The sequence below is a fragment of the Corvus moneduloides genome, chromosome 2 (genome assembly GCF_009650955.1).
Source record: "Corvus moneduloides isolate bCorMon1 chromosome 2, bCorMon1.pri, whole genome shotgun sequence".
Classification (NCBI taxonomy): Eukaryota; Metazoa; Chordata; class Aves; order Passeriformes; family Corvidae; genus Corvus; species Corvus moneduloides.
In genome coordinates, this window is record NC_045477.1 from 49,267,493 (window position 1) to 49,282,981 (window position 15,489).

Consider the following 15,489-nt stretch of genomic DNA (forward strand, 5'->3'; position numbering starts at 1 on the left):
CCAGTTTCTACAAGGACACCAACACCGACTTAAGCAATCAAAAATGACACCAGCTCCTGGCACCAACCTACTGGTGTGGTGGCTCTGCCAGAGCGGGCAGTTGCCTGATGGTAGCCCGTGACACCATGGGATAAGTGTCTCCTGTCTGCTGGGGAGATGTGGGTCCGACAGCCTGGGCTGGCCAGGTGAGCCAAGGTGGCTGCTTCCTTTGGTTGTTGATATTATCTTGCATTTTGAAGCCACAGGCCCAGAGAGGGATGGGCCCAGGCCATGGCACATTCCTGTGCTCAACCACACAGACAGATTCGCTGCCTTCTAAAGGACATGGACAGCAAGTCAAGGCATCAAGAATCTGACAGAGCCCTGGGCAGGGGTTGCCCATGGTGAGCCAGGGGGGTTGCCCCATTGTTCTCCTGCCGTTTACAGCCACAGGCCTCCATGGGGATGAGACCAGACCATGGCACACCCCCATCCCCTCCCTCCACAGTCACAGCCAGAGATTTCAGCAGCTTTTGACAAGGCCTTTGTCCTAAGGGCAAAAAGGTACATGGAGCCCCAGTGTGCACTGCACCATGCTCCCACAGGCAGCTGGAGGCTCCTCACAGCCATAGACAAGGGGGAACCAGCCTTTGAAGTGTTCAAAAACGTGTGTTTGTGGCCTTTGGGGAAACGGCTTTGTGGTGAAGATGGCAGTGCTGGGTTAATGGCTGGATTCCATGAGCTTAAAGGTCTTTTCCAACCTTAACAGTTCTATGATGCTCTGATTCTATAACACAACATTCTCAGTCTTCATTTACCTGACACTACGTGTTGACTGTGACACAAATTCTCATTCAGCTCAGGTTCTCTGAATGGTTTTCAATGAATACACTATTTATGAATAAAGTGTAACCTATCGTATATACAATGAATTTTCCTGGCACATACACCTGGTTTGCAGTTCTCTCTTAAGCATGCATTTCCTCAAATGACAGCTTGGAATTATGTACAAAAGAATCCAAAATTTTACAGTGCAAATCACGACTGTAGCTGTAATTATTTTTCACCAACATGCTGCTTTCAGAACAAAGTGATGCCCAACTTAGACTATATTACAGGATGGTCTGGGATATTTTTAGCAATGAAAGTATAACAAGTTGCATTCTGATTTATTTTTCCACTTCAGCTTGTTCTCATTTTCTCTTATAGTATTTAAAACTGTTTAACTTTTTGTGGTTTTAAATGAAATGCGGATATTGTAATGTAATATTTTGTCGCTTTGTATATTCTGAACTAACCTGAGAAATCAAGGCTCTCCTCATGTGTAGAGGATTGTAACTAAATCAATTATCTACAAACTAATTCTTATCAGAAAAACAGATTCTACAACTCTCAGGACAACCAACGTCAGTATTTGGTCACCCCCATGGTGCAAAAGTGTTTCCTGATGTTCAGACAGAGCCTCCTGTTTCTCTTTGTGCCCACTGCCTCAAGTTCTGGGGCAAGGATTTCTGGGGATGGTAACATGGGTTGGCTTCTGCTGAGCAGTGCTGCCAGGACGTCTCACACACGGTATCACACACGTTAAAGTAAACTCAGTTTTTTTCAGTTTACTCAGAAGGTAAACCAGGAAGGGAAGCAGGAGTCCTCCCTGGCAAAACAAGCCCTGGAGGGGTGAAATGTTATAATCCCCTGAGGCTGGGGAAGTTCTGGAGCCTCTTGAAGACTCGTTACACATCCTCGAAGCAAAATCCAGGTAGCCAGTGATGCTCCCTTGGCCATGGCACACCCACCGAGCCTGAGCACCTGGCCACTGGTGTTGCCACCCAACACACATTTTTATTTCGCTGTCCTTGAGCTTTTCTGTTTGGGCATTTGCCACAGGGCCCCAAATCAAAGACCTTTGCAGTTTCAGAGGGACTCTACTCCACAGGAACCAAGCTGCTTCTGCATGGACATCACAGCCCACAGGCTGAGCAAGGAGCGGATCTCCATGAGTCATCGAGCACTTCTCCTGGTTATGTGCTGGAGGTGCCTGTGTCTCCAGCAGGAGGTGGGAAAAGGAAGTTTTTACACTCTCAAGTGTAAAACAAATGTTCAATAAATAGAATCACTTTTCAGCCATGAAAAAGAAGTGTTCGAGTCACTGGTGCCCCAGAGCTATTGGCTACAGAAGTGGTGGGTGTAGAACAAAGCAGCTCCTGAGTTTTGTTATGCACACTGCAGGATTTTGCTTGAGCACTTTGGGCATCTGTCTGGATTGCTTTTAAGTAAGTGTGAGGTGCAGGCGATGCTGTGGGGACAACTTGAATGGGGCAGCTTGAACTCAGCCCTTCCCAGGCACTCAGAGAAAAAGATCTGGTGAGGTAGGGCACACAAATGGGTAAAGTTTGTTGGCACCATCACTTGTCTGGTGCTATCTCCCCCATTTCCCTAAATAATTTGCCACAAATTAATTAACACACTTGAAGCCTCAGCCCCAACCAGTGCCCATCCCCTGGCACCCGCTGTGCTGCCGAGAAAGCAGCAGTCAGTAGTGCCTTCTGAGACAAAAATTGCATGTGGAATCATAGGATCACTAGTGCTTATTGTGGTTTTCACAGGAACAAGTCAAAATGCACCTATGCTGGACTGAAATTTAGAATATTCCTTCACATACCCTGTCAGCTGGATATTCTCTAGCTACATCCCCCTTGTGAGCATGGTAGGCAGCATTCTTTGGGACTAGACCTCAGTGTCCCTCCATGGCTCATCCATGCAGACCAGGATTCTTCCAAATCCTTCCAGGGGATGCCCCAGCACTTTCCCTGAGGGGGTTGATGCCAGATCCTTGCCCAGAGATGCAGAGATGTGTGTTTGGGTAGCATTCACCCAGAAGTCACCTCCCATCCCCTCCTGGTGATTTCCCCCACTTGCCTTTGAGTCCCTGTAGGGTCTCTGCCCTAAGGCAGCAGAGCGTCCACAACCTTTTCCACATCATCATCCTAGTGCAGGAGTTTTGAGGAAAATGCCACGGCTGGGCCTTGGCAGGGACAACTTGGACTTACTCTGGATATAATTTTGGTGCATTTGAGTGGCTGTTTGGTGTGCATCTCTCTCCACAGCTGAGCACAGCCAACAGGATACACCTTCTTCCTCCCCTCCACTGCATGCCATGAGGGCCTGTCTAGTCTGAAACCTCATTAGCTTAATTAAACTGGTTATTTAGTGAGAAAGACTGACCCATGCCAAAGCCAACACAGGAAAAGAACCATCATCTGTTTCCTCTTTATGAAGTGCTATTGCTATGCCAAAACCATGCCCCAAACTCCTAATGTTTGATCCAAGAGGCTGTCCAACAATAATACGACCACTTATGGTTGGGTAAACTACCTCATGCTTGGAAGGCATTCTCTTGGGAGACACTACTTTGGGACACCCCATGTTTAGGAATAATTTGTTGTGCAAAACCCATGAGACCATCTCATGGTGCCAGCATCATCATTCAGTATATTGCACATGCAATCCAGTATCTTCATGGAAAACCAGGCTGAAATAACCAGCTCTGAATAAACCATTCCAGAGCAGCTGGCTGATTAGGTAAAGCAAAAATGGTTTTAGTCCTGAACTTATTTTTTCAGAATTAAATCCTTTTGTTTCAGAATGGAGTCCGTGTGGGAGTTGCTTGGGTATACGTATGCCCAGCCTCCAGTGGGAGGGTGCCAACAATTTCAGCATGAGATTAAAACACAAACATAACAAAAACAAGCAGAAAATTAAAAAAAAAAAATTAAGAAATAAAAAACCAAAACCAGTGGAAAAAAAAACCCAAACAACAACTCCTGGAGAAGGTCCAGGAGCTGTGATATTGAACCAGGGTATCACAGCTGAGTCCCCAGCACCCACTGCAGGATGCTGCCCAGTTTGGTGTGAGAACTGAGGGAGGGGATGGGGCACAGATAATGGCTACACGGCCAAGGTGCTCGTGGGGTTTGCTGCTTCTGACCACGCGCTTGCAAGCAGGCACAGTGGTACCTGCAAGGGACAAAGATGACACCTATAATGAATTGTGACTCTCTCAAAGGCACTCTGTGTCTGTGAATAATTCTGACCTACGTGGGCTGTCCCACCCAAAACAGCCCCACTCTTGGCAGTCTCTGGCAAAGAGAAGGGACTCACACACAGTGTTTCCACTGCGTTGGCAGGAGGCACCCAGCTGAGCAGGTGGGGCAGCTTCTTCAGCCAAACAAATGATACTGCTCCATCAGGGAACAGCCTCTGGATCCAGTCCATGCCTGCCTGGCTGGGCTCGCCCAGGGCATTGCAGGGCAAACCCAGCAGGGGCAAACAGGAAAACTACAAGGGCCAAAGGAGAATGCCCAGAGCCCTGCCCGTGCCCAGCACAGCCACAGCCTCCATGCTGCTCTGCAGGCTGTCACCAGCACACTGAGCTGCAGCAGTGCTCAGGGATGCTGCCAGACAGACAGGTTGTCCATCCCAGCCTCCAAAGGGCCACATGTGGCTGAGATCTGAGCAGTGCCTGCTGCAAAGAGTCACAGCGGAGTGGGAAGAGACAAGAGGGAAGTGGGGTCTGGTGTCAGCAGGGCACAGTGAGAAGGTTTATTCCTGAAGGCTTTGCCACAGGCAGGAGAGCATCTTCCCTGGTTATGAGAAAGATGTGTTGGGAGGAAAGAGATCAACTCTGAGCAGCCTGTGCCATGGGGTTGCAAAAAATATCACTGGGAAGATGTCAGGGCTCGTGGATAATATCTGGATTTTTGAGCTTCACAACTAAATGCAGAGTTCCTCTAATTTACTACCACATTAAACAAATAAACCAACAACTTATTGTTTCATAATCTCTCCCAGGGAAAGTTCGGCTGTTGCAGGATCCCGCAAGAGCTGCAGTGAATGTTGGAGTCCAGCAATCTCACTGTGGGAGCTGTTTGTGAGATGGGACTCCAGCAACAATCACTGCTCCCCAGGAAATGCAGCTTCACACTGGTATGGCTATCTGAAGAAGAAACAGGGTGCTGGATGAAAAATGCTGTCCAGGAGCAATATACCCATGAAGCCTGCAGCTCTGCCGGTCCTGCAGCTTGCTGGGTCACAGCAAAGCTCGGCGCCACTGAGCTGGGTTTCTTCCATGTCCATGGTGAACTCTTCTTGGCCAACAATCTCTTCTTGGCCTCTCTGTTCCCTTGATTCTCATTCCAGAGAAATGCCACCATTTCTCAAAAACTCTCCCTTTGCCCAGCAGCTTTCAAAGGACCTTTGGGACATTTTTCTTCTCTTTTGTTTTTCCATTCAATCCCATTTCTTCAGCAATTGTGTGATACTTACTGCAAATATCTTCATAGGTCAAGTCACTTCAGGTGCTGAGCTGTTGGAGATGAAAGAAGTAACAAGTTGTTAAGTCTGTTCAGTTTCTATGGCAGCGAGAAGAGAGGTTTTTCATTAGGCTCTGCTTTCAAGACACTGTTTCCAGAGCAGTTCCCAGGGTCTGGCAATCAGCAGTCCTGTGTGACCCGTGGCTTCAGCACCCGCCAGACCCATGGACATGCCACTGATGGAGCTGGCTGGCACTTGCATCTCAGGAGATCGGTATGGAGCAGAAGCCCCAGGGCTGAAGTGCTGTTGAGTAGCAATTCAGGGGGAGAATAAGAAAACTTGGTGAAGACAGTCTAATAGCTGAACTAAATGAACTAACATCTGTCCTCCCTCAAGCAGTCTCATGGGCAGAGGACACTGCTCTGTCCCTAGGATCTAAAGCCGAAAGACTGACTTTTCACAAAGGTGTGAGATACTGAGCAAGGGATGAAACACTGTAATCCCTCATGACATTACGCGGGGCTGAAAGTGCATAATAATACGCTTAAAATCCAGGAAGAGCTTTGCAGTGGTGGAACAATTTCTGTAAGTAACATTTCATCTAATGTACCCTGTGGAACAAGCTCAAATCTGCTTTTCCATCAGCGCTGTTTACAATGAATGAAAGTGTGTTGGGTGTCAGGCTCACCAGCATTGCTGCTTTGCTAGGAGTCTTGAGGGACACAGAGCCTTCCCTGCAAACTGCCTGCTCCTGCACAGTGGTTTGTCTGGACACTTGTAGGTATCCTCCAGTGTTGGGGTCTCTCCCCCTGCCATGGAGCCCTGAGGGAGGAGCCCTGGGAGGGAGGCACGGAGTTTCCCTGCCCCTGCTCAGCCTCGTTCCCATTGGTTGGTTTGTGTTCCCTGCGCGGGCAGAAGGACCCTTGGTCCCGTGACTGGAACAGTTCCTCGGCAGAGCCCCGGCCATGCGGCTGGAGAAATAAACATCTCTGAAACAGCTATCAGGAATCTGTCTGTCCATATATATTTCCTTTCCACGGGACTCCTGGTTTGATATATGCGTGTACAGTAATCCCCACTGTAACACTCCAGAATGTTCTTTTGGGATTTCCACAAGCACAAAATGTATCTGTCACATTTGTGCTGACAGAGCACATCTTTTTTAGATGTAGCTCAGTATTCTTGGCTTTATTCTCAGTCTTACTGCACTCATAGGCCAGATTAGGTTTTTTCTTGACCAAAACACAGGCTGCCTTTGAGAATCAAATAGCAATACACTCTTCTCTCTTTGAATAGCAGGGAAAGCTGTTCTGAAGTCTTGAGAGGCAGACTCTGCAGTACATAACGTGGTAGCTGGGCCTCAAGAGGGAGGAGGCACTGCTGGCACAGGACGCAGAGTCAGCAAACAAAATGATAGATACCATTTAGGAGAAATGTGAGGGGAATTGGGGAGGTGTCTGGAATCAGAGAACGGAAGAAGGAATGGGAAGAGAATGATGCACATGGATGTCTTTGGTAGCCTGGCCAGGGCAAATCAAGCTGAGGTCTTGCTTTTCCACCAAAGGTGAACACTTTTTTTTCAAGAGGAAGCATAGCTCTTCAGCTCCTCATTATGAAAAAATTGACTCTGAAAGAGCAGAAGTTCAGGCTAGTGGCACATGGCATCAGGAATTGGACTTCCCTCTCTAGCTTTAGCCATATAAAACTCTGATTCCTGATCCCATGAAGGCAATATATTGCCTCAGTGCTGAGCTTGGCACTCACAGGGAGTTGGTTCCTTCTCAGAAATGTTGAGCCATATGGAGTCTTAAGGTACACCTGTAATCAGACCCCAAAATGGGTTGTTTCCACTGGCCAAGTCTAAGATGGTTGCCCCTCTAATCTCCAGATTAGACTCCCACTCTGTAGCCAATAAAGAAAGACAGTAAACTCCAAATACCATCACCAACACTATCAACTCACCAGTCTTAGACACACACCTCAGGACGAGCTGAATCCTCCAATAGGAGCACATCTGCTTCCACTGATGGAAGGGAGAACCCAGTGAGCCACCTGGGCTCCAGCCCTGCCTCCAAGACCTGAAGTGAGGTGACATGACTCCCACCTCACACAGCCTCACATCACCCCCATCTGGCCAAATGATGCTCATTAGTCTTCTCTTCATCACTGCCAATGACCTGAGCATTAATTAGGATCACAGGTCAAGAGGTCACAACTATGGAATTCCAGATCTGTCCAGGTCTGTTTCCAGGGCCTTGGTGCAGCTGCTGCCTCTATGAGAGCTCCCAGCAGTGCTTGTAGGGCACCTGGGGCATCTCTGGTCAAAGAGCCATTACCAGCACAGCTCTCCTTCAGCCCCTTTGTGCACTGCCCTTGTCCAAGGTGAAATGCTGCTCCATGGGCCAGGATTACACTGCCTTCTTTAATAAAAGTGGTGCTGCATGAAGATTAAATTTTATCCTACTCCTATGCCAATAAGCCATCTGCATAGCCTTCATTTCAAGGGATCATGGTCATTGCCTCCTTGCTGTCATTGCCCTGCAGGTTACTTTGAGTGTGTCAGAGAATGACAGAATAACTGAGGTTGGAAGGGACCTCTGGAAGTCATCAGGTACCAGCCCAGGTCGAAGTAGGTCCAGTTATAGCAAGCTGATCAGAGCCATGACGAATTTGAACACCTCCAAGGACAGAGATACCACCACCTCTCTGGGCAGCCTGTGCCAGTGTTTGACCACTCTCACAGTGCCAAGCTGATGCCTTATATCTACACAGAATTTCCTGAGCTGTCTCTCATCCTTTCACCATGTATGGCCTGTAAAGGTCTGGATTCATATTTTGTATTATCTTCCTAGGGTAGCAGCAGGCAAAACCTGGACCTTTCCTTTGCCTTCTCCTCCCACAGCTGAATAAGTTCAGCTCTCTCACCATCTCCTGGTACCTCAAGGTGCACCAGCCATCTTGGTGACCTCCACCAGTCTCTCTCCAGTCCATCAATCCCCAAACAACAACTGTCTCTATACACCAGTGTTCTCCTCCCTGGCTTTGCTTCATCCCCTGGGGAAAGGACATCCTCCCACATGTGTCTAACAAGAAGCACATGCAGCAAGCACAGACTGACAGTGCCCTCAGTGTCAGGTTCCTGGAGTGCCCAAGCACCAGGGGTCAAAACCCCAAACCAGCAGGTCAGCAAGGGAGAAGGAGACACCTTGTCACCCTCGTTCTGAGGACAGAAGCAGTGCAACAGGGTTTGCAGCAGCACAAACAAAAAAACTTAGGATGGGATCTGAGCATCTTATCAACCCCCAAGACCTTTAAATCTATTTTACAGGTATATAAATGAGGAAGAAGGAGACTAAGGAGGTATCTCACAGAAAGCCTTCAAAGACCAGGAGACTTGACCACTGGCACGGGGCCTGTTACCCTTGAGATGCCTCGGGGAATCCCTCAGAGATTTTAGAGCAATTGGGGTCAGGTCACTGTCTCTAATACAGAAAGATGAGGCTTATGCTGAGGATGTGTACTGAAAATGTATCTGCAAATGACACAGTGACTCTGCATTCAGCAAGTGTCACCAGGCACGGGAACTAAAGAAAAACCCTCCTGCCTGTGAAAGATTTTGAATGCAGAAGACAGAGAGCACAAAGGGTTGCGGGTGCCTTCCTCTATGCGGAGCCCCGATAGTATCACACAGTTTGCAGGGAAGATCTATCCACACCCAGCTGAGCCTGGAAAGGATCAGAGCTTGCCTCGCATCTCAGAGAGCCTGGGGGCACAATTTAGCCAGGGTGTCCAAGCGCAGCCTTTCGATCCCGGAGCCACTCACCCTCCCCGGGGCTGCCCGGAGCACAGCCTGCCCACTACTGAGGAGCCTTCACAGCAGCACTGCCTTGCACGCGGCTCTGAACTGGAAGAAACTGTTTTTTCAGCATTTTATTTCAACTAATGTGTTCAGGCGAGTATCACAGTGTGCTATTAATCCTGCCCCGGTTTCTAATTCTGCTTTCATGTTGGCTCTATTTTTCTCTTTTTAATACCACTATCTGGCCTTCTGGTTCTCAAATGTGGGATCTATTTTTTTTTTGTCTGTTGCAGCAGAATGAGTTAATTTGGTTCCTCAGTGCATAATCAACAGGACTGTGAAGTGGAATAGAAGGCGATTTTATCTCTGTGTATGTCCTTGGTCAGGTTGACACTAGAATACTGCACCCTGCTGAGGTGCCATATTTAAAAGAGCATATCAAAAATTGGAGCAGGTAAAGAGAAGAGACATAAAAAATGGTTTGAGAGCTGAAGAAGATCACTTCCAGGGAGAGACTTTTAGAGGTCAGCCTCTGTAACTTGTCAGAAAGAAAGCTGAGAAGTGATCTGATGATGTGTATAAGTACATGTCTGGAGAGAAAACATGGGATGCTAAGGGGGTACTAAAAATTTAGTCTGAGAAAGGCCCACAGAGACACAGTGATGGGCACTGGAGAACATGCCGAGCTGAATTAGAAATCAGGTACACTTTTTAACCATAAGGACATTAACCTCCTGGAGAAAATTGCCCAGCAAGTGATGGATATTGCACTTCTTGAGGTGTTTGAGACAAGACTGGATGCTAATTCCACATGTCAGGATAGAGGCAGGGATACCTAGGGGATAGAAATTGAGGTGAGTTTGCCCTACTACAGTCTGGGAGGCAACAGAATTCACCTTCACAAAAACTAGAATTCCACATTTTGTTTTATATGCCTTTTTTTCCTGTTGCCCATCATGCTCTTGGACAAAATCCTGGTGGCAGGAGGGCAACTCAGTCCCTGAAGTATTAATAAACAGGCCAAGTGGTTACTTTAAGGCTGCGGAGGATATAGGGAGGTGTGAGGATGCATGCTGTGGGGCTGCTGCCATGTGAACACCTTCAGGACTGTGGAGCACGGGGGTGAATGCCAGCACCCCAGCCGGCCCCAGTATTTCCACACTGGCCAGCATGGAAATGCCCATGCAGCTTGGTGTGAAAAAGTGTCATCAGGCCCCTGAAACTGAACTTCTCCCGCTGTCTCTGCTGGTGGGTGCCAGCAGCAACTCCATGAAGCAGCACTTACAAACTCATGTCTTTGGTCTACAGGAGAAGGGGGTAAAGGCTGTAAAGCCCAAACTGTGGCAGAACTCATCAGAACTAGGTCCAGACGACTGCTTAGTCCACTCCTCTGCTCACAGGCAGGATGGTTCCTCCAGTGCTGTTTGTGGGGGACAATTTTTAGTTCAGACACATCTCACTGGGACGGTGTCTCCACAACACTTCCAATTTTTGCTGTAGGGACGTTTGCATTTTTTCCCTTGATGTTTAACACAAATATCGCATATGTTAACTTGAGCCTGTTTCCCTCTGCCTTCCCCACAGTGGACACCAAGAATGGTATATCCTCTCTCTCTTCAAAAACTTTTAGACTTCTAAAGAGTTTTTGAAACTAGATTTAAAAACAGACTTTAAAAAAAATGTCATTAACCTCCCTTAAAGTTTTCTTTTTAAAAATTTAGTGACTCTCATTCTGAGCACCTTCCTCCACAGACTGTTTCTTTTCACCTCTCCTATTTCTTACTGCCTTTCTGTGGAGGCACTCAGATCCCCGATGTTCTCATAACCATAGTGCCAGCACTGGGAACAGATGCCCAGGGGCTAAGGACAAGAAACCCTTTCTTTCCAACCAGAGGAAAGGATACTGGTCCCTCATGCCTGGCTGGTGATGCCCTGAGACACCCAGACTCTTTCCTGCACTGCTGTGGCTGCTCAGGTCATTTCCCTACCCTGCACATGTACAGTTCATAAATATATCCCCAATTATGCAACTCCTCTTTAGTAAACATGGACCTTTTAAAAGACTCCTACACATCTGCATCAGAAAAATAACACGTCAGAAAGCCGCAAAGAGAAACTTCCAATTAAGCTCACTTTGTAAATCATCTGCGGTTTCTAAACAAGCCTGGTGCATCACATTCCTCTTGGTTTTCCTCGTGATGGATGTTTGCAGTCAGCACTTTGTACACAAACCTTCGCAGTGGCTTTAAAGCTGAAGCTGCTCTGAGCAAGAGGCGCGTGCCTGAGCCCAGCCCCAAGGCTGGGAGCTGCATCCATCCCCCAGATATGGCTGCTAGATGCACAAACAGAAAGCTGCTGGGCATGTAAAACATGTTCCAGCTCTTAAAACTTCCTCAAGGGGCTTATGAATCTTGAAAGCGGTTTGAACCCTTTATTTCCCCGACAGTTCCTTACTCTCTTAAAGGACACATTTCTGCAGATGGCTGCATTTGGGAGGTTTCTGTTGGATCAAGGAGTCAAGTGATCTTCAAGAATTCAGAGCTCAACAGGACTCTGAATCCCTTCCAGCTGAGCTCTTATGCTCTGCAGCCTCTGTGCTTCTTAAGAAATTTCAGTATTTATCAATCCAGTGTGAGCACCACATCCCAAGAACCCTAAATCAAAGGGGTTATAAACTCCATGTACATGGCATATAAAACACTGAGGGATTTGTGCTGGCTGAGCAAGTGAGTTCTGCTCACTCAGTACCTGCACATTCCTCTCTGTACAGGAGAATTACATGGAAAACTTCAAGGCTTAAATAAAAAAACAAGGCTTAAATGTAAATTTGCAATGAGTCCTGAGTGACTGGAGGAGATACTGGAACATTTGTTTCATGGCATGCTAAATCAATTCTTAAGGAAAAAATGAGTTTGTCTCAAGGTTAAAACTGAAGCTGAAGAGCGGAGCTTACTGGAGACACAAATGGTCCAGCTCTGTGCAGTGTAGCAACAGCAGCTGGAAAATCCTGGTGGGACCAGAAAATATTTCAGGAAGCTGAGCCAGGAGATGTTGCGCCATCTCTCTTTGGGAGCAGATGGAAATGGTCCCAACCTCATCTTCACAAAGAGCAGGCTGCCCATGCTCCCAGCTGCTCATGCCCCACAGTGCCCCAGCTGGGCCTGAGAGCTGCCCAGGCAAATTGCAAACCATTCCATGGCTGTGGTCTGGACAGCTTCCTTCAGCAAAGGCTGTGTTTGACTTCAGCTCTTGGAAGACACATCTCTAGGTCTGCTAACAAGCATCAGGGACAGCAACAAGCTATCAGTACACTCTCGCTGCACCCATGATGGATCTGCTACCACTGCTCTTGCCTCTTCCGTTGTCCATCTTGGCTTGTCTCACTGGTGTCCCCAGTTCCTTGTTCAGGCTGGGGCTGTCATTCCTGCATGGCTCTCCAGCACCTTGCACAACACAGGTCTCTGAAGAGATGCACTGTACACAGAAAGATCAGTAGCCTTAGAAATACCCCTTTCATGGGACCCTCTGTCCCCCTCCCTTGAGAAGAGTGTTAGCAAAACTCACAGCTATGAGAAATCATGATTTAACTACCAAAGCCATATAAACTACGAGTCTGTTCCAAACTCACACCCCTAAAGCATCTATGGATCCTCACTTGGGCAGCTGCATCATCATCCCAGAACTAGCTTCAGCAGCAGGAATTCCTACCACCTATCTTCCTCATCCTGTCCTATGGTCCTTCCCTGATTGTGTTCAACACCATCTCAAGTAAGCATGACTCCCATTTGGGAAGCTGTGAGGTGGGCTCTGCCAGGTGGGTTCAGACACAACCTTGTTCCTGTCCTTTACCAAATCTGTCCAGGCATTTTTTCTCAAGTGTGATAGTTTTTTTGTCTTCTTAAAACTACCCTGTACCATTAGAGGAAAAGACTGGCCAGGCAGCCTGCAGGCAGCTTCTGTCAGAAGGACTGAGAGTTGAACCATGGTGTAAAATACCTCTGTTTGGAAGAAATCTTTCAGAAGTAGAGCTGCTGGGTCTCTAATGAGAGACAAAGTCTTTGCAGGGTCACCAAGCAGCAAAGCTATGGTTGTCTACACACAGTCACTGCAGGATGCTGGCACAGCCACAGAGTCTCAGAAGAGCAACACAACAGAAAAACAGCAGAACAGCCCCATCACCGAGGAGCAGAAGAGCAATAGTTTTATTCCCACCTTGGCTGTAAGAGCCACCACCAGATACGAAGGGAATCTCTTGAACAGACTCAGTCTAAGTGGGTTCATTTTTTGCATAATAGGGTTTCTGCTGCCAAATGGTTAACAGCTCCCTTTGGGAGGCTGCAGTTTGGTTTTGCATCTGGACAGCTCAAGAACAAGGAGCATGCACTGGACAATCCTGTACCAGCAGGGTCCTGCACAGAGTGACTGGGTACTCATGGCAATGGGAACCTGAGTGTGAGTGCCTGGGCTCCAGGAGAAAGGCAGAGGAAGGGAGACTGGCAGAAGGCAGTTGCTATCCATCCTGTCCCTCCACACTCACATTCATCCCTGGTTACTGGTGGCTGTGCTATCCTGGAGTGTGTTAGCTGGTCCCAAATCTTTTCTTCCCCTTCGTCTGGGCAGCATCCAAACATCCACAAAAATGCTGTGGTCTCCAACCATGTGGGTGCATGTAGCTGCATCCCCTGCAAACAGAATATCCACATCTTTTCTCTCACTGCTGTCTGGAGAGCTCCTGCATCTTCCTCCACTTCCCTGTGTATCTCACTGCCTACGAACACCTCGGTTATCTAATGAGGCCTGTTTGCTGTGCAATAATAATACACCCAAATCTTCTGCCCTCCTGCAGGTCATAAAACCAAATACTTGGTTTATTTGCTTGATTACAGGAATGTACCATGACAGCAATTTCTTTTTTTCTTGTTTTCTTTGCCTTACTGTAACTTGCTGTGTGTGGCTTATGGACCCACCATGTATGCTCCTGCTGATCTGTGTTAAAAAAACAACAAGCTCAGTCGGAAAGGAAGGGTGCTGAGGAGGATCCAGCTTATACAAGAGCCTGAAGGAGCTTACACATTACAACAAAGCACAAGGTGCTGCTTTATATGGTGATTCTGTGAATGCATTCAGGGATGTACAGTAAATATCAGGGAGTAAGAAATATTTGCTAGACAGCGCTATCAGCACAAGATCAGATGGATACAAATCAACTGAGAACTTAGATTGCAAATGAGTCCCAAATCATCTGTGAGAAAACAAGACATCTGGATATGCCAAAGAGATGGAAAAGACCTCCTGGGTTAAAGGCTGCACTCCATCTTAAAACTGATTAGCTTGTCATTTATTCCTTTGTTTTAAAATAAGTTTCCTGCTCTCCTTCCATCCACATCTATATTGCATGCCTAAGGGAATGCTGTTCCCTCTCCTTACCGATTTCCCTTGCCCAGACTGGGTGGGCACACAGGACTGCAGCCCAGCATCCCATCCTCCCCCAACACCGCCTGAGTTCCTCCCAAGCCTTTTGCTCACATTTGCTCTCACAGGCTTCACTCGGGGTTGTGTTTTGCAAAAGCACAGCTGCCTTGGCGTGTGAAGGAGGGGAGCCTGGACAGAGTGCCAAGCCTTTGCTTAAGCTGGGCAGTTCCCAGTTTAAATAAATCCAAATTCCCAGGGTCTAGAGAGGGAGGCTGCCCTGGCAGTGCCACTGGTGTGTGGCTGGCAGCCCCATAGGAAAGGGGCCGATTGCCTGCCTCGTTCCCCCTGAGCTGAGGCACGAAGATCCCTCAGGCAGGGGAGGAGCAGGCTCTTGGCTCCTCAGCGAGAGGGAAGGAGTCTGGTCCCCCAGCACCATGGTAGAAATGTCTAATGAGATACAACAGAGGGATAGATATGCATACTCAGGGACTTTTCTACACAAACATAATTTAAGGAAAGCCAAATATTTATTTTAAATGGCTGTGCCATATGCTGATGAAATGCTAATCTGCACAGAAAAAAACACACTATAAATAAACTTCCCAGAAGCACCTCACATTCACTGAGCTTCATCTTTCTGAGCAAACTAACAGAAAATAAAATCAACACCATCCATTATAGACTCTCTTCCATAAGAAATTCAGGCAAACTTAGGATGACATGGGCCAGTGCTTTTCAGACCATCATCTGTAGCCCACGGAAGCACCTATTAAGGGTCTGCAAAAGGTATTTAAGAAAAACAAACTTGCTCTATTTAATTCACAATACAGAGATCTTGAGCCTCAGTACAAAAAATGATAGGGGGCTGCAAATCAAAAGCAACTGAAAAATACTACTGTCTGCTTTAAGGTTGGGAACTAGGAGTCAGAGGGACAGTTCTGTCTCCTCCACTGATCCCAGGACCCTTCCACCTCCCTCCTCATCCTTCT

The 15,489-nt window shown here is 47.5% G+C and overlaps 1 protein-coding gene across 1 annotated transcript in view; it reads right to left on the minus strand.

The window, feature by feature from the left end:
• Positions 1–4,715: 4,715 nt before the first annotated feature.
• Positions 4,716–15,489, minus strand: part of KATNAL1 (katanin catalytic subunit A1 like 1) — a 53,438-nt gene continuing 42,664 nt past the window's right edge. The window contains exon 12 of the transcript XR_004238227.1: positions 4,716–5,341. The gene's annotated coding sequence lies outside the window, so the exon portion shown is untranslated. The remainder of the gene's footprint in view (positions 5,342–15,489) is intronic.